Source organism: Giraffa tippelskirchi, chromosome 5 (genome assembly GCF_054371585.1).
Source record: "Giraffa tippelskirchi isolate mGirTip1 chromosome 5, T2T-mGirTip1v1.2.pri, whole genome shotgun sequence".
NCBI classification, from domain to species: Eukaryota; Metazoa; Chordata; class Mammalia; order Artiodactyla; family Giraffidae; genus Giraffa; species Giraffa tippelskirchi.
The window spans coordinates 41,547,278-41,566,040 of NC_137279.1; positions in this window are offsets into that span (position 1 = coordinate 41,547,278).

Genomic DNA, 18,763 nt, shown 5'->3' on the forward strand with positions numbered 1-18,763 from the left:
TTATGTATTTATCTGTGACATAACTTGCTTCCAATGCAGTAACTTCAATACTAAGTTTCATGCCTTATTACTTGTCATATGTACAAAGCATAAATACAAATAAGAAGTGATATTATTAGAGAGATAAAGCAAACATTCTATAACTTAACTTCCCTCATACTATTATATACTGATTTAGGAAGAATATTCACAACAATTCATAACACTTCGAGGGTGGGCTCCAGCATTTACATGCACATGCTCATTCTCCCTGTATATATTTTTGTAATTTTTATTTTAGAAATTTACAGATTTGGAAATTGTAATCTTTCCACTCAAGCCTGTACTAATTTACCTTTGCATTATTTATGAAGGAAAATTTGACTAAAGGAATAAGGAAGAATATCTAGCATTCTTATATACTTAAGAGAACAAAAGGTTTTTGCCTTGGGCACTTTTAGAAATACCTTTTATATATAAGTCAGATATTCTGGCCTTACTAGATTTTGACTACAAATTTAAAGTCACATTTACTTTAAGATCTAAATTGCCATGGCTTCAAGCCATGGTTTATAGCTGGGAATTATTTCTTCTCAAGAGTTTTCTGCTCTTTCTCAGAGTTCCCTAAAGTGCTTCCTCACATGGGGCCAAGAATAGGTTCCCTGTGTTCTGTCTACTCCTCTTGTGTCCACACTGCTTCGTCTAGGTTGGTCATCTTCCTGACATCACAGCTGCCATCTCCATGGAAGAGCCACCTTTACATTAAGGATCTGGGGAAGAGGACAACTGCTCCACCCTTTGTTTGCCCCTTCCATATATGAAACACATCTATTGCTTAATTCTGCACAGCACAGTAGAACTAAAGCCATGTGTCCTACCATGACTTCACAGAGACTTCAGAAATGGTTGTGAGGTACATCACACAAAATAACGTGCTACTGTCACTAACTGTAGCTGTGATCAGAGCTTACAGTCACTAGGCTTCCACTTGGCCTCGTGTGGCAGGGCTTACTCCATGCCACCAGGAATATGCCAAGAAACTTTAGCACTCAAAGACTAAGCCAGATTGTCAGAAGGTCTCACAGAAAAGAGAATGCCTTTTCTTCAACCCAGTTGAAGGCCTGTTTTCAGAGTCTTTGTTTCTGGTTACAAGATTTTTTACTAGCTGCCTGGTCTTCAGGGTTTTAAAGACCTCACATATTTTAGCTCATGAAGCCGAGAATAAGAGAGACATATAGATTGATCTGCCTACTTTTTTCCAAGTAGTACCTGAAGGATTTTTTCCAGATCCAGCCAGTTTGTCCTGTTTATTGACAAATTTTCCAAAATTCTATCATTGAGGATACATCGACGTTTTCAGTGAGGTGAATTGTGTTCTTTTGTGTCTTTGTTGCTAGCTCAATGAGAGTTTGGAAAATACTGGCGTCTCCTCGGATATCTAAAATCCCACAGACACATTCTGGCCAGGTACATGACAGCCTACTAAATTGAAGAGGTAACATTAAACTTCAATATATGTTTTCTTTGGAGTATAGCAGAACCTCCCTACTATTTGGGATAAAGACTTGAAATAGAGCTACATTAAAGAATAGAATTTTTAATAATACTGAAAAAAATCAGCAATGGGGAAGGAAAATTTGGTAAACTCTCTAAGACGACAGAGGAAAAGAACAGATTAAATAATATGTAAGAAAATAGAAGATAAAAAGCAGAGCATCAAACATTTGGCTGGGTCATTTTCCAATAAAAGAGTTTTTTTTTTTTTAAGGTACAGAAATAATAGCCAAAGATAATAGGAGACTATTTTTCAGCTAAAAAGGATTTTTACCCCTGCAATATGTGAACCATTTTTTCAAATGGACCCCTGATGCGAAGAACTGACTCACTGGTAAAGACCCTGATGCTGGGAAAGATTGAAGGCAGGAGGAGAGGGGGATGACAGTGGATAAGATGGTTGGATGGCATCACCAACTTGATGGACATGAGTTTGAGCAAGCTCTGGGAACTGGTGACAGACAGGGAAGCCTGGCGTGCTGCAGTCCATGGGCTCACAAAGTGTTGGACATGACTGAGCGACTGAACTGATTGATACCTATTTTGACATACTGTGGGAAACCTCTTGATAAAAATGAATTAAAATTTCATAAGAATCCTGAAAAGAAAGACAAAATACTTTCCAAAAGATTAACTGCCTTTAAACTTTTGACATCAAGTGGCAGAAGATAGTGGAGTCTGATCCATAGAGTTGTTTGGTTTTAGTGATATTTAGAACCCAAAAATACCATACTTAATCAATTCTTTGGTTTTGGTTTTTCTTTTTTTTTTAGGTTCTGTTTTTATTTGGTTTTTGGTTTAGTTTTTTTGTTTTGTTTTGTGAAGGAGATGGTTATTCTTAAGTGAGAAAGGTCTCATAGGGGAAGAATAAAAAGCCTATCTGTGAAGAGAGAGAAATCTCTCCTGAAAATTCAAACATGTTTAAATATCTTTGAAATTGGAGTTCAAATTTACACTATCTGTATAGTATTGGAAACTGGAGCACATGGCAGAAAGAGGCACAAATCTCCTCTTGAGGAGTATATCTTCAACCCAGGTCTCACAAGATTCTCACAGAATAAGATCAACTGAACGTGAACGCACATGGAAAGATTACAAAACACAGGAGGGAACAAGTCACAGTAAGAGAGCAGAAGCAATAAAATGAGGTGCCCTTCCCCTGAAGATGTTGGAATTTTCATACAGAGAATATTCACATGTGTTGAAGTATTTAAAGAAGTAAAGGGGGAATGTAAACATGAGCAAGAAACAAAAGACAAATGAGAAACTGGAAGTTCTAGAAACTTTGATATTTCAAGTTCAGTAGATGAGCTACAAACAAGTTAGACACAACTGAGGAAGATTATAATAAAGTTAGATTTTTTTAAGTTAGCCAGAATACATCACAGAGTTATAAGGGTATATAAATATGAGCAATTATGGGACACAAATATAGGTGGAAAGTTCTAGAAAAAGAGAAGGGATAAGGCAATACTTGAGATAATTTTCTAATAGATGAATATATCTTCAAAATGAGTGTCTTAGGCTGTTTAAACCACTAAAACAATACTGCAGACTGTATGGGTTATAATCAACAAGCATTTCCTTCTCATAGGAAGTCCAAGATCATGGTGTTGGCAGATTTGGTGTGGTGGCTAATAAGGGCCACTTCCTGTTTTCATAGATGTTACCTACTCACTGTGTCATTACATGATGAAAGAGACTCTGGAGACTCTTAAAAAGAGAACTAATTCCATTCATGAGGGCTCCACCCTTATGTCCTAAGCACCTTCCAATGACTCCACCTCCTAATATCAACCCACCTTGAGGGTTAGGTTTCAACATATAAATTGGGCAATTGCACACACATTCAGGTCAGAACAATGAGGAACAACTCCAGATCTGAAGAGAGGAAACACACAGATGTACCAGCACGAAACTACAGCATATCAAAGAGGAGAAAAAAAAAAAAAAAAAACAGAGACAAAACTCAGCAGGATATTCTATACTATAATTAGGCTGACAATTATGGAAGCAAATAGCCAGTAGAAAAATATCTTCAATGAGTTGACAGAAAATAACTACTGATCTATAATTGTATATTCATCATCAAGTATACAAGGAGATTGAGTAAACATATATAAACTTCTGGTTTTGCCAGCAACCTTTGGCATTCTTTGGCTGGTAAATACAGCACTCTAGTAGCAAGACTGTCCTGGTTTCTCAGGCAGAAGGATTTTTAAATGATACCAGATGAAATATGGATCTCTACAAAAGAATAAAGAACACTGAAAAAGGTAACTAAGGGGAAAACATTCCCTCTCTTCCTGGTCTTACTCTTAGAAGCTCCTGCCATGATTCTCTTACGGCATAGGGGGAGGGAGGAAGGTGATTGAAGGGAGGGAAGGGAAGAAAAAGGAAAAAGGAGGAGGGGGAGATAAGAATGTCTGCTTAAGTATTAGCTTGGTGAACAACAATGTGACTCTCCACAAGAAATCTTAATTTTCCTGGAAGTGTATCAGGCATTTTCTTAGGATAATTAATTTCTTCTCAAAAAGAGCAAATAGTCACGTCAGACTACAGAGTTCTGCCCCAGCTCATCCTTGTGATGATTGTCTGTCTCACCCATTAGTAGAAGTAAAATGATGCTTGCTCAAACTCCATCGAATAATTTCACCAGTTCAGTGGCTCTCAAACATTAGCTTACATGAGAATCACCTGGAGGACTTCCCGGACTACATTTCTGGGCCACATCCCAGTATTTCTGATGAGTAGGTCTAAGATGAGGCCCCAAATTTTGCATTTCCAACAAGTCCCCAGATGATGCTGCTGCTTCTGAACCAAGGACCACACCTTGAGAACAATCACATTAGTTCCTAGGGTGGGTAATATTTTTTTTATATTAGTATGCATTCAATAGAATTACTTGAGCTTTTTTAAAATTGCAGGTACCCAAACTCCAACTCAAACCAATTAAATAATAATCTCTGGGAATGGAACCCAAGAATCATTATGGTTTAAAAGTTCCTCTGGGTGATTGTAATGTACAGCTAGAATTTATAATCGCTGATTCACAGGAAACCAATTGGTAAATACCAGCTTCCCAGATGGCTCAGTGGTAAAGAAGCTGCCTGCAAATGCACGAGATGCAGGTTCTATCCCTGGGTTGGGAAGATCCCCTGGAGGAGGAAATGGCAACCGACTCCAGTATTCTTGCCTGGAAAATCCCATGGATAGAGGAGCCTGGCGGGCTATAGTCCATGGGGTTGCAAGAGTCAGACACAACTTAGCGACTAAACAATGATTGGTAAATATGCAGGAATTCCCACATGGAGCATGTTTTAAATGGCTATATGCATGCCCATTCACCTAAGTTACAGGTTATGTCCAAATTATATGGAGAGTAGTGATATTGTGAGCATGAAATTCCTGTGCTGGTAGATCTGGTATCAGTATCACTTATTGCAGCACATGTTGCAGATGCTGATATTTTGGTATTTCTACAATTATTATATTTATTTCAGGCACCAGGATACAGGAACTCTACTTCTACCTGAAGCGGCCACAGCAAAAAGGACCAGCCTGAATACCTGCAAACACACAGCTCAGTACACACAAAACCAAACATCCTAACGGTCATCACAAATGGGGGTTGGGTTACACAACTGGTCATGAACATTATCATTGTCCCTGAACACAAGTGTAAGGCAGTAAATCAATATTGTCTGTTGTTACTTTGATCAGAAGCCCTATAGAATCCATCTACCTTGTTCCCTGGGAAAGGGTATCCTAGGAACACAATCCTGCATGTGTGCATACTAAGTCACTTCGGTCATGTCCATCTCTTTGTGATACTATGGACTTTAGCCCTCAAGTCTCCTCTGTCCGTGAGATTCTCCAGGCAAGAATACTGAAGTGAGTTGCCACGCCCCCCATCCAGGGGATCTTCCCAACCCAGGGATCGAACCTGCAGCTCATGCATTGCAGGTGGATTCTTTACTGCTGAGCCATTGGGGGAACCTCAAGCACACACGGAGAAGGCGATGGCACCCCACTCCAGTACTCTTGCCTGGAAAATCCCATGGACAGAGGAGCCTGGTAGGCTACAGTCCGTGGGGTCACTAAGAGTCGGACACGACTGAGCAACTTCACTTTACTTCTCCCTTTCATGCACTGGAGAAGGAAATGGCAACCCACTCCAGTGTTCTTGCTTGGAGAATCCCAGGGATGGCGGAGCCTGGTGGGCTGCCATCTACGGAGTCGCACCGAGTCGGACACGACTGAAGCGACATAGCAGCAGCAGCAGCAGCAGCAAGAACACAATCCTAGGACCTATTTATACTATCCGATAAGCTAGGACACCAAGTGAGAGTGTATTTGATTACCTTTCACTAGTTTAGATCTCAATTTGTGTATCAGTTACTTATAAGGGTAAGTGCCTGCCTCTCAGAATGTTGTCTAAACCTACCTTCCTAACACTTCCATGAAAAGAATCAGTAATGGATAGAACTCCTATTGTCTCAGTTTAGGGTTCAGGTTACACCCTCTATTTCACTGTGTTTTTTAGAAACCTCCTCCTCAACAACTGAGCATCTACACATAACACCATTGCTTGTGATAGTTCCTTTTCCCACAGTGGTTTGCCATTAATTATCTAGGCATTTTGTTTTCATCTACTTGACTATATGGTTCGTCCATTAGTTACAGCTCACCAGCCACTTGGCTTCCTGTGCTGCCTGCACTGAGACGGCCTGGAGCCAAGCATATTGTGCTGATTAGCTTAGTCCTTTGACAAAGGACTCATCAGATGGAAGAAGCCTAGCATGTAACCTAATTCCAGGTTGCGGCGGTGTTGCTCTCCTTGACCCACAAGTAGTCTTTGTGTTTCCTCTGTTAGCTCTGCCAGGGCTGCTGCGTTTTATCGGAAGCCCCTCCTTTGATCTCAGGGACATAGCCATCCCCCAGAATAGGAGAGGACCAATGTTTGTCTTGCCACCTGCTTGTCAGTGTAATAGTTTAGCCCTTTTCTTATTTTACTCAGGTCAGGATCTAGGCCATCATTCTGGATTGTTCAGAGTTTTAACTGATCCAAAGCATAATTAGAGGCTTTGTTGTTATGGCTGTAGACAGCAGACCCATGAGGCCTTTGAACTCACATAGGTTCAACTAGATAGAAACTGGTTGTTTTTCTAAGGATATAAATTTGTCTATGTCCCCTGAAATTCCTTGCATCAAAATCCCACTGTTGGCTGCCGCTCTTTTCCTGACCTTACAGGGATCATCCTCAGATTCGAGATCCAAAGCCCACGGTGAGTAATACCGCTAAAGAAAATGCTGGGACAGATGGAGTCAGCTATTTTTAAGTGGTCTTATATCATTCAGAGTTTGATCAGAAAAACAGCCACTCTGAGTGATGTAGCATATGGAATTTATTACAGGAATTAGACTTTGTGTAATTGTGGGACCAGTAGAGAAGTCTGTGAACAACTGCTTCTTCTGAGTCTTGTGTGGGGTTTGAAGTTTCTGAAGGTCAGCTGAACTAATACCTGGGAATGGAATAGAGAAGATTCTCCAGTAGCAAAGCTAGGCCTTAACTAAGGAATATTCCCTGACCCCAGAGTAAAAGGAATGAGCAAACATGCCTGGCAGGATTTCAGGTTTGCCAAGAACCAGCAGCTCCCATGGCTCCCCTTTTTGACTGGGATTGTCCTTTGTGGTTGTCCCATCATTGTCTCATCATTGCTTGCCGAGTGGGGGTAGCGGGGTGGGGTGTCAAGTAACTTCTTTCAGTTCACAAGTCTCTGAACCAAAAGAAGCTGTAACAGAGGAGAACCTGAAGACCACACCCCGGAGCCTCATTCTCACCCAAATACGATTTTGATGAGAGGCGCCTACATATCAAGCCAGAGCCTAAGGCCATAATGGTAGATGACTTGTGGTGGGGGGTGGGGGGTGGAACTGAGTATATTCTGCATGTGGACAGAATATAAATAAATATGGCCATAAGGCCATGTGTACTGGTTGAAAAAACATGTCCGTGGTATTCTTCTGCTCTCCTCATCATGAGATGGACTCTTGTTTCTTCACTTCTTGAATTTGGGCTCACTTTGTATCTTGCTCTGGCCAGTTCAATGTGGCAGAAATGATATGTGAGTTCTGGGGTCTGCACCTCAAGAAGGCTTGTAGCTCCTGCCCTTGCCCTTGTAGAATGCTCCCTGAGACTGACATGCTGTGAAAAGATTTAGAAAAGCCCAAACATCCTGTCTCTCTCAGCTGCGGTGACTCCAATCCTGCTGACATATCACCAATACTCTGTTACATAAGTGAGACCAGAAGAAGGACCACCCAGTCAACCAAAAACCTGAAAATGATAAACTGATGTTGTTTCAAGCCTCTTAAGTTTTGGGTTGCTGTGGCCGATTGTATTTTCCAGTGATGACCTCCCCAACAGATCCCATCAAACCTGCTCATCTCAGAGTGATACTGGCACTCCTCTCATCTGGTAATGGAGTCCACATCCCTTCTCCTTGAACCAGATTTTCGACCAATAGGGTTAAGCCGAAATGATGCCACATGACATCCTAGACCAAGTCATAAAAATACTTTCACTTCTGCCTTGTTTTCTGGGAACTAGCTGCCATGCTGGGAGGGGGCCCAGCCACATGGAGATGCTCCCACCTGAGGTCCCAGTAGACAGGCAGGATTAACAGCTTATTTACTAACAGTAAATAAGCCTTCAGAATATTCCAGCCCTCCCAACCCTCAAACCCCCCACAGAGGACACCACATGAACCAAGATGATCTGCCCTGCCAAGCCCTGCCCAAACCCTTACAGATTTGTGAGCAAAAAGAAACAAAGTTGCTGTTTGAAGCTACTAAATTTGTGATGATTTGTTACATAGAAATTGATAACTGATGTAAATTATATAGAGAACAATATATATATATCAAGGCCTATACAAATGTTTCAAATCACGGGTACTAAGTCTTATTTAAACCTTTCACTTTCTCTTCATATCTACCACCACACAAGTACAGAAAGACTGTGAGTTCATGAGTTATTACCTAAGTGAAGAACAATTGAGAAGAATAACATATCACCCTGTAGAGAAAATACTTTAATTTGTTTCTCAGCAAAATTATCAGTTCCTACAAATCTTGATCTCTCAAGGCCATTTAGAAATATTTGATGACCAGAGTTCCCACACATGGCACTTTGCAGTAAAAAGAAATACTTGTGCTTGATCCTCATGACAGCTCAATATAGAAACCCTGCAGTTAATTAAATTGTGAGAAGAAATGTTTTGTTTTTTTTTAATTTATTTTTAATTGAAGGATAATTTACAATATTCTGTTGGTTTCTATCACAAATCAACATGAACCAGCCATAGATACATGCATGTGCCCCCTCTTGGCCCTTCCTCCCACCTCCCACCCTGAGAAGAAATGTTTACCACATACTTTATTTCCACTACTCTTTCCTGTTCCAGGCATCTTAATCTTGCTGGGTTGGTTGTTAGGGGAACTGAAATAAGTGAATCTGGAATCTAGATGTTGGTAACGGTTACTTCAAAGCAGAATAAACACCTCTTATGAAGTCAGCTCTTTTTCCTCCTTATCCACAATTTACCGATGTCTCAAGTCTGCTTGAGCTGCACTGTCATCAGCACTGGGCTAGGGCATGACTGTGAACTTGAACCCCACAGAGCACGAATATTATTGTTTGCACCAGATGGGATGTGAAGCTGCCCGTTAAGGTCTAGACTCCAGGAGGGCAAGTTAAGGAAGAGCTGAAACTTCTCAGTGATCTTAATTTTCACATCTCATTGATTTCCAATCCTGGGCTGAAGGAATCCATCTTAATTCTATGATTTTGGGAAAGAGACCCATGTTTTTTGTAGAGGGAGTTCAAACCTGCACACAAATCAAAAATGCAGTGAAATACTTTGGAAATGGAAGCAGAACCTATCAATCTTACCTCACTGAAGTTAAGTCTGACTGCTTGTTTGGTTTTTTAATATTCCTAATGTTGTCTTTATGACTAACCCCACTTAATTTTTCTCACACTTGACTTTTAGTAACATAGAATATAACATAAGGCACCAGTTAATACAGAGTTCACTTTTGTTACAAATGCTGAACAACAACTTGATGAAGATGATATCCATGGTCCTTCAGGTTCACACACATTACATGGACTTTTCTATTGATAACTGAGTCTTCTCCTTTCTTTCGGATTGGAATGAGAACTTACCTTCTCCAGTCCTATGGCACTGCTGAGTTTTCCAAATCTGCTGGCATATTGAATGCAGCACTTTCACAACATCATCTTTTAGGATTTGAAATGGCTCAACTGGAATTCCATCACCTCCACTAGCTTTGTTCGTAGTGATGCTTTCTAAGGCCCACTTGACTTCACATTCTAGGTGAAGTGATCACACCATCATGATTATCTGGGTCGTGAAGATCTTTATTGTACAGTTCTTCTGTGTATTCTCGCCACCTCTTCTTAATATCTTCTGCTTCTGTTAGGTCCATACCATTTCTGTCCTTTATCGAGCCCATCTTTGCATGAAATGTTCCCTTGGTATCTCTAATTTTCTTGACGAGATCTCTAGTCTTTCCCATTCTGTTGTTTTCCTCTATTTCTTTGCATTGATCGCTGAGGAAGGCTTTCTTATCTCTCCTTGCTATTCTTTGGAACTCTGCATTCAAATGGGAATATCTTTCCTTTTCTCCTTTGCTTTTCACTTCTCTTCTTTTCACAGCTATTTGTAAGGCCTCCTCAGACAGCCATTTTGCTTTTTTGCATTTCTTTTCCATGGGGATGGTCTGGATCCCTGTCTCCTGTACAATATCATGAACCTCCATCTATAGTTCATCAGGCACTCTGTCTATCAGATCTAGTCCCTTAAATCTATTTCTCACCTCCACTGTATAATCATAAGGGATTTGATTTAGGTCATATCTGAATGGTCTAGTGGTTTTCCCTACTTTCTTCAATTGAAGTCTGAATTTGGCAATAAGGAGTTCATGATCTGAGCCACAGTAAGCTCCTGGTCTTGTTTTTGCTGACTGTATAGAGCTTCTCCATTTTTGGCTGCAAAGAATATAATCAATCTGATTTCAGTGTTGACCATCTGGTGATGTCCATGTGTAGAGTCTTCTCTTGTGTTGTTGGAAGAGGGTGTTTGCTATGACCAGTGCGTTCTCTTGGTAAAACTCTATTAGCCTTTGCTCTGCTTCATCCTGTACTCCAAGGCCAAATTTGCCTGTTACGCCAGGTGTTTCTTGACTTCCTACTTTTGTATTCCAGTCCCCTATAATGAAAAGGACATATTTTTTGGGTGTTAGTTCTAAAAGGTCTTTATAGAACTGTTCAACTTCAGCTTCTTCAGCATTACTGGTCAGGGCATAGACTTGAATTACTGTGATATTGAATGGTTTGCCTTGGAAATGAACAGAGATCATTCTGTCATTTTTGAGATCGCATCCAAGTACTGCATTTCAGACTCTTTTGTTGACCATGATGGCTACTCCATTTCTTCTAAGGGGTTCCTGGCCACAGCAGTAGATATAATGGTCATCTAAGTTAAATTCACTCATTCCAGTCCATCTTACTTCGCTGATTCCTAGAATGTCGCTAGTAAAGTAATGCTCAAAATTCTCCAAGCCAGGCTTCAGCAATAAGTGAACCGTGAACTTCCAGATGTTCAAGCTGGTTTTAGAAAAGGAAGAGGAACCAGAGATCAAGTTGCCAACATCCGCTGGATCATCGAAAAAGCAAGAGAGTTCCAGAAAAACATCTATTTCTGCTTTATTGACTATGCCAAAGCCTTTGACTGTGTGGATCGCAATAAACTGTGGAAAATTCTGAAAGAGATGGGAATACCAGACCATCTGACCTGTCTCTTGAGAAACCTGTATGCAGGTCAGGAAGCAACAGTCAGAACTGGACATGGAACAACAGACTGGTTCCAAATAGGAAAAAGAGTATATCAAGGCTGTATATTGTCACTCTGCTTATTTACCTTATATGCAGAGTACATCATGAGAAAGGCTGGGATGGAAGAAGCACAAGCTGGAATCAAGATTGCTGGGAGAAATATCAATAACCTCAGATATGCAGGTGACACCACCCTAATAGCAGAAAGTGAAGAAGAACTAAAGAGCCTCTTGATGAAAGTAAGAGAGGAGAGTGAAATAGTTGGCTTAAAACTCAACATTCAGAAAACTAAGATCATGGCATCTGGTCCCATCACTTCATGGCAAATAGATGGGGAAACAGTGGAAACAGTGTCAGGCTTTATTTTTGGGGGCTCCAAAATTACTGCAGATGGTGATTGCAGCAATGAGATTAAAAGACAATTACTCCTTGGAAGGAAAGTTATGACAAACCTAGACAGCATATTAAAAAGCAGAGACATTACTTTGTCAACAAAGGTCTGTCTAGTCAAGGCTATGGTTTTTCCAGTAGTCATGTATGAATGTGAGAGTTGGACTGTGAAGAAAGCTGAAAGCCAAAGAATTGATGCTTTTGAACTGTGGTATTGGAGAAGACTCTTGAGAGTCCCTTGGACTGCAAGGAGATCCAACCAGTCCATCCTAAAAGAGATCAGTCCTGGGTGTTCATTGGAAAGACTGATGTTGAAGCTGAAACTCCAATACTTTGGCCACCTCATGCGAAGAGTTGACTCGTTGGAAAAGACCCTGATGCTGGGAAGGATTGGGGGCAGGAGGAGAAGGGGACAACAGAGGATGAGATGGCTGGATGACATCACCAACTCAATGGACATGAGTTTGGGTAAACTCCAGGAGTTGGTGATGGACAGGGAGGCCTGGCGTGCTGTGATTCATGGGGTTGCAAACAGTCGAACACGACTGAGCGACTGAACTCAACTGAACTGAACTGAGTCTTCTCCAGCACCACAATTTGAAAGCATCAGTTCTCCAGCGCTGGGCCTTCTTTATTGTCTAGCTCTCACATCTGTATATGGCTACTGGAAAAAACCATAGCTTTGACTACATGGAATTTTGTTGGCAAAGTGATATCTCTTCTTTTTAATATGCTGTCTAGGTTTGTCACAGCTCTCCTTCCAAAGAGCAAGAGTCTTTTAATTTCACAGTTGCAGTCACCATCCACAGTGATTTGGGAGGGAGCCCAAGAAAATAAAATCTGTCACTGCTTCCACTTTTTCCCTTTCTATTTGCCGTGAAGTGATGGGACCAGATGCCATGATCTTGTTTTTTTTTTTTATATAGAGTGTTAAGCCAGCTTTTTCACTCTCTTCTTTCATCCTCATCAAGAGGCTCTTTAGTTCCTCTACAACTGGGCAAAATCATTTAACACAAAGCCTATTTTATAAAGTGTTGAATATATTATGTAACTTATTGAATACTGTACTGAAAGTGAAAAATAATAACTGTCTGGGTGCAGAATGGTTGTGTGGCTGATGGGGAGCTATGGCTGCTGCCATTGCTCAGCATCATGACAAGAGTATTGCACCATGCATCACTAGCCCAGGAAAAGCTCAGATTCAAAGTGCAGTTTCTGCTTAATGCATATTGCTCTAGCACCACCGCAAAGTTGAAAAATCGTAAGTCAAACCACCAGAAGTCAGAGAGAGTCTGTACTTTATTCCTTTCCATGGTCGAATAATATTCCATGCTATTGATAGACCCGATTTCTTAATCCATTCATCACTCCAGTCCCTCTTTGGACAGCAATAAAATGCTCAGAATGAAAAATAAATTTCCAAATGCACACGTCCACCTGAGCAGACATGTCTTTACTACCATGGTAGCCGAGCACCAATGAGTCAGCGCTGAGACCTGACCAGACTCACACCTCAGCCCTGCTTTTGTTCTGAGCGTTAATCTCATGGCATGTCCTGTTTTGGTTTTGGTATCTCTCCCAAAACCCTCTTACTGTGATCACATTTTTCTTGTACTCCCTAACTTCCCTTCCTTGGTCTGATTTCTGGTTATGAAAATGCCCTGTTTATTTGGTTCAGGGTTACTGTGATTTCAGCACATCCTACCTGATTCCTTTAGCATTTTCTTGCTTTCTTATTTTCTAGAGAAGGTAAGAAAGACAAATAAACCCTTGCTCTTCCTCTCCTGTCTCTTACCAAAATGATGGGGAGTAGCAGTGGTACCATTCCCTGCACTCTTGTGACACAGGCATCTTTCCTGTTCACTTGTTTGAACACACTGGTATGGTCTTTTTTGCCCAGAATGTCCCTAGTCTGAAGACTTCATGCCTGATGGACTTGATTTACTCCATACAGTGGGAAAAAGAAGTAAATAAAAAAAGAAGTAGAAGCTGGAAAAGAGAAGTAGATGAAAGAATACGAGGGATTGGTGAAGAGAACAGCTGCCATGAGTAAAAGAAAAAAATATTTTTTAATAAACTTTAGTAACAATAGTGCAGACAAAAGCTTGCAAAATCTAAAATCTTTAGGGTCATTTATTTGTTAAAATATTTGCTGACCATTGGACAGATTTTCACAGAATCCCTTTGTCCTAATTGATTGTGAAAGTGTTAGCTGCTCAGTCATGTCAAAACTCTTTGCAACCCCATAGACTGTAGCCTGCCAGGCTCCTCTGTCCATGGAATTTTCCAGGCAAGAATACTGGAGTAACTTATATTACCATACGTAAAATAGATAGCCAATGGGAATTTGCTGTATGTCTCAGCGAACTCAAACAAGGGCTCTGTATCAACCTAGAGGGATGGGATGGGGAGAGAGATGGGAGGGAGATTCAAGAGGGAGAGAACATATATACACCTATGGCTGATTCATGTTGATGTTTGACTGAAAGCAACAAAATTCTGTAAAGCAATTATCCTTTAATTTAAAAAGAAGGAAGAATACTGAAGTGGGTTGCCATTTCCTTCTTCTGGGCATCATCCCGACCCAGGGATCAAACCCGGGTCCCCTGCATTGCTGGCAGATTCTTTGTCATCTGAGCCACTAGGGAAGCTATTTGTCCTGACAAACTTGCTTCTTCCTCCTCGACTTTGAACTTAGATTAGGGTTGATGTTTGCAAGGAGGAGGAGTGTAACTCAGGAGACAAGGCAGCCCTGAGATTCTTAGGGGAGGACTCATGGAATGCTATGGAGTGGAATGGGAACTTTTTGTTATTTTCAAGGTAACAGAGCAAATAGTTTTTAACTTGAACTAGAAACACAGCTTTGGAGAGAACTGAGAAACTAGCAGAGAATCATGTGTTACTATTTCTCACCTGAAGTATGTAACAATAACTTAGCACTTTGTCAGGAAATATGCACATGCTGTGTCCCTTCATCTTTCCTGTCAAATGCTTTACACCTGCTCTTTCACGGTTCTCACACGCCAAGATTGTTACCACATAATAAAGAACTATGAGAGTAGCTCAGCTAGTGAAGAGTCCACCTGCAACGCAAATGTTCGATTCCTGGGTCGGGAAGACCCCCGGGAGAAGGGACAGGCTACCCACTCCAGTATTCCTGGGCTTCCGTGGTGGCTCAGATGGTAAAGAATCTGCCTGCAACGTGGGAGGGAGGGGTTTGATCCCTGGGTTGGGAAGATCCCCTGGAGGAGGGCATGGCAACCCACTCCAGTATTCTGGCCTGGAGAATCCCCATGGACAGAGGAGCCTGGCGGGCTACAGTCCATGGGGTCAAAAAGAGTCAGACATGACTGACCAGCTAAGCACAGCACAGAGCACTGTTTTGTTAGCTGTAAGACTACAAGAGCTTCCAATCTAAGTTTACATCTCAGTTCCTTATTCCTGTATTAAGTTATCTTTAAAATTACAAAAGTAATCTATGCTTAGTGAATCACATCAAGTGTTAGTCACTCAGTCATGTCTGACTTTACAACCCCATGAACTGTAGCCCACGAGGCTCCTTTGTCCGTGGAATTCTCCAGGCAAGAATAGTGGAGTGGGTTGCCATTTCCTTCTACAGGGGATCTTCCTGACCCAGGGATCAAACCTTGGTCTCCTGCATTACAGGCAGTTTCTTTACCATCTGAGCCACCAGGGAAGCCCAGTATATCACATACAGCACACAATATTCAGGTATATCATGAAAAAAAAAATTCCTCTCATAGTGACTGTTAACAGACTAGTGTCTAGCTTTCTACCCTTTCATTCACCATTCATCCATAAATGCTTGTTGACAACCTACAATGAAGTTTAGATCAATGAACAAAGCAAAGATTATTTCCCTTGTGGAACTCATATTACAGCAGAGGAGAAAGAGGTCATTAAAATATAATTGTTTAAAAAGATAGGATGAGGTCTCTCAGGTAAATGAGTCAGAGGCTAAGGCTTTGCCTCCCAAAGGCCGTGGAAAAGCAAGGGTTCAAAGGTGAAAGGGTTTGAACTTTTGGATTCAGACCCAAAGGAAGAATTGAGGGTTCAAATGAGAACTTTGGTGAATAAAGCCAGGCTCCCTGGGGTCTGGACCTGCCACAGAACAGCAGTAACAAGATGTAACAATGATGGAATGTTTGGCATGTGGTAGCCTTCAGTATGGTTTACCTAGTCTGACCCTCATAGACACAGATAAGTACTACTTTAATCTCTGTTTTGCAGCTGAGAACACAGAGGTTGAGTAAAATGAATTTGCCCAAGAATACTCCAGACAGTGAGCAGCAAATGTGTACTCAAACCGAGCTCTGCTAACTTTGGAACCTGCCATATTGGAAGGAAATATACGTTAAAGTTGAAAATAGTCTTAAAGCAAAATAGGGAAATAGCTAGAAGGGCTCTGGTCAGAAAGTGATGCTGTGATTTTGAAAACAATGTACAGTGAAGACTGTACGATATGACATGAGAAAGGCTTGTATATTTCCCAAATACATCTCTGAACGGGGGGCCACGGGTGATCATGCATACTAGATTCTAGCGTCTGGTCCTCAGTTTTGCTGGATTGGAATGGAGAGTTTGGACACCAGCTATTATTATTATCCATGATCAGAGATTGTTTACATTTGTTATATCTCTATGGGGGCTTCCCAGGTGGCACAGGGGTAAAGAATTCACCTGCCAATGCAGGAGACACAAGAGAGGCAGTTTCAATCCCTGGGTCAGGAAGATCACCAGAGAAGGAAATAGCAACCCACTCCAGTATTCTTGCCTGTAAAGTTCCATGGACAGAGACGCCTGGTGTGCTACAGGGTCGCAAAGAGTCAGAAAGGACTGAGTGACTAAAAAACGAACAACAAACAATAAATCTTTTCCCAACTCTGCATTCAGTTACGTCATAGTGGTACCAAGAAGTTCACCATAGTGGGAGTATTTACACTATAGAATTCAGCAAATGCTGCAAATCAGGGGTTTGTGCAACATTTTGTTGACTGTCTAGACTTAATGAAGTTAAGTTAATGAAGAATTAAGTTAGTTAAGTTAATGAAGAAAGTTAATAACAATGCAAATTAAGCTTAAAAGTCCTTCTTGACTGTAGATGTTACATTGTAATAGCAATAAGAATTGAGAAAATATTCTACTGTTAAAAGCTATATTGGATTCAGCACAGAAGATAAATCATATCATTGATTAATGAGTGAAGTTCCAACATATGTCTTTGTTGTTTTGTTTTCATTTTAACTGTTACTATAAATGGAAATAGTAACCTCCATTCATATCAGAACTACACTCATTCACCACCTGCAACCATAGGTTGATCATGAACACAAGAGCACAGCAAAAATCAATGAAAGCATATCGTGAGAGTCGATTGGCTGTGTGGAATCTACAGTAAAGAATATTATGTATTTTATTATTACGTTTGTAAATTGTGTGCTATGTATCTTTGATATAATAAACTTTACAAGCTGTTAACCATTTACCAGCACAGCACTGAATAGTGAAGAAAGAATCTTACACAGAGAGGCAGTAGTCTCTAAATTCATTTGTTCAGATACTGTCTTGTGCTATAGCTGTTTTATTATTTTTTTCTTTTTTTATGTGTTAAGTATAACTGAATCATATAGTATATCAGGATATTTGCAACCTATGAGAACATGATATCCACTTTATTATCTCCTGTCTGGAACTTTCCAATGACCCTTCAAAGCTTTATCAGCTGACTTCACAGTTCCACTTGGATATCTAACAGGTTCTGTGAACTTGTTATGGTTTCACCATGCACCCAGTTGCTAGAGCCAAACCCACGGCAGCAATCTTGATCCCTTACTTCACTTCCTCTTACCAGCAAATACCATTAACTCTGTGTATTAGTGGGCTTATGCTACCAAAACAAAATACCATAGGCTCAGGGGCTTCACCACAAGACATTTACATCATCACAGTTCTAGTGAGAGCTCTCTTCCTGGCTTGCAGATTATTGCCTTCTCACCCTGTCCTCACGTGGCAGAGACGGAGAGAAAGGGTAAGTTCTCTGGTGTCTCCTCTTATAAAGGCACTAATCCTGTTATGAGGATCACACCCTCATAACCTCATCTAACCCAAACTATTGACCAAAGGCCCGATCCCCATTTGGGTTAGGGCTTCAATCCATGAACAAGATTTTAGGATTTCAACATCTACATTTGATGGTGGGTGGGGGTGGCGGTATACCATTGATTCCACAGCCCTCTATTGCATAATATATTTCTGACCACTTAACTCCATCTCTGTTCCTTGTCCTGTAGCCCAAGTCACTATTACTCCCCACATAGACTATTGCTAAAGTTGCCTACGCTGTCTCTTTGTTGCCCTTCTCTCGTTATGATCTGTTCTCCACGTAATTGCCAGTGTGTTTTTAAAACTGTAGACTAGATCATTACTCTCTTGCATAGAATCCTCAGTGGTTTCCAAATGCCTTCCCATGACCCTCAAGCCCTAGCTCCAGTGGCCTCATGAACATTCTCCTCATTACTTACTACCCCTCCAGCCACACTGGCCCTCTTCTTGTTCCCTAAACACATCAATCTAGCTCTTGCTTTGGGAACTTTTCCACTGCTGTCTCTGTGCCAGGAATGGTTTACACACTGGTCTTCACATAATTGTCATTCAGTGTTCAGATCAAACATCACCTTTACAAAGAGGTCCTCTTTGGAGGGCATGTCCTGTATCCCTGCCCCCCATCACCACCCTGTTACTCTCTATTACAGTAGGGTGGCAGTATTGCATGGCGGTTAAGAAAATGAAATCTGTAGGCAAACTACTCTATGCTGTTACCACTGTGTGACTTTGGTCGAGTTACCTAAGCTCTCTGTGCCTAAGTTTCCTCATGGGAGTTTCCTCATGGGTAAA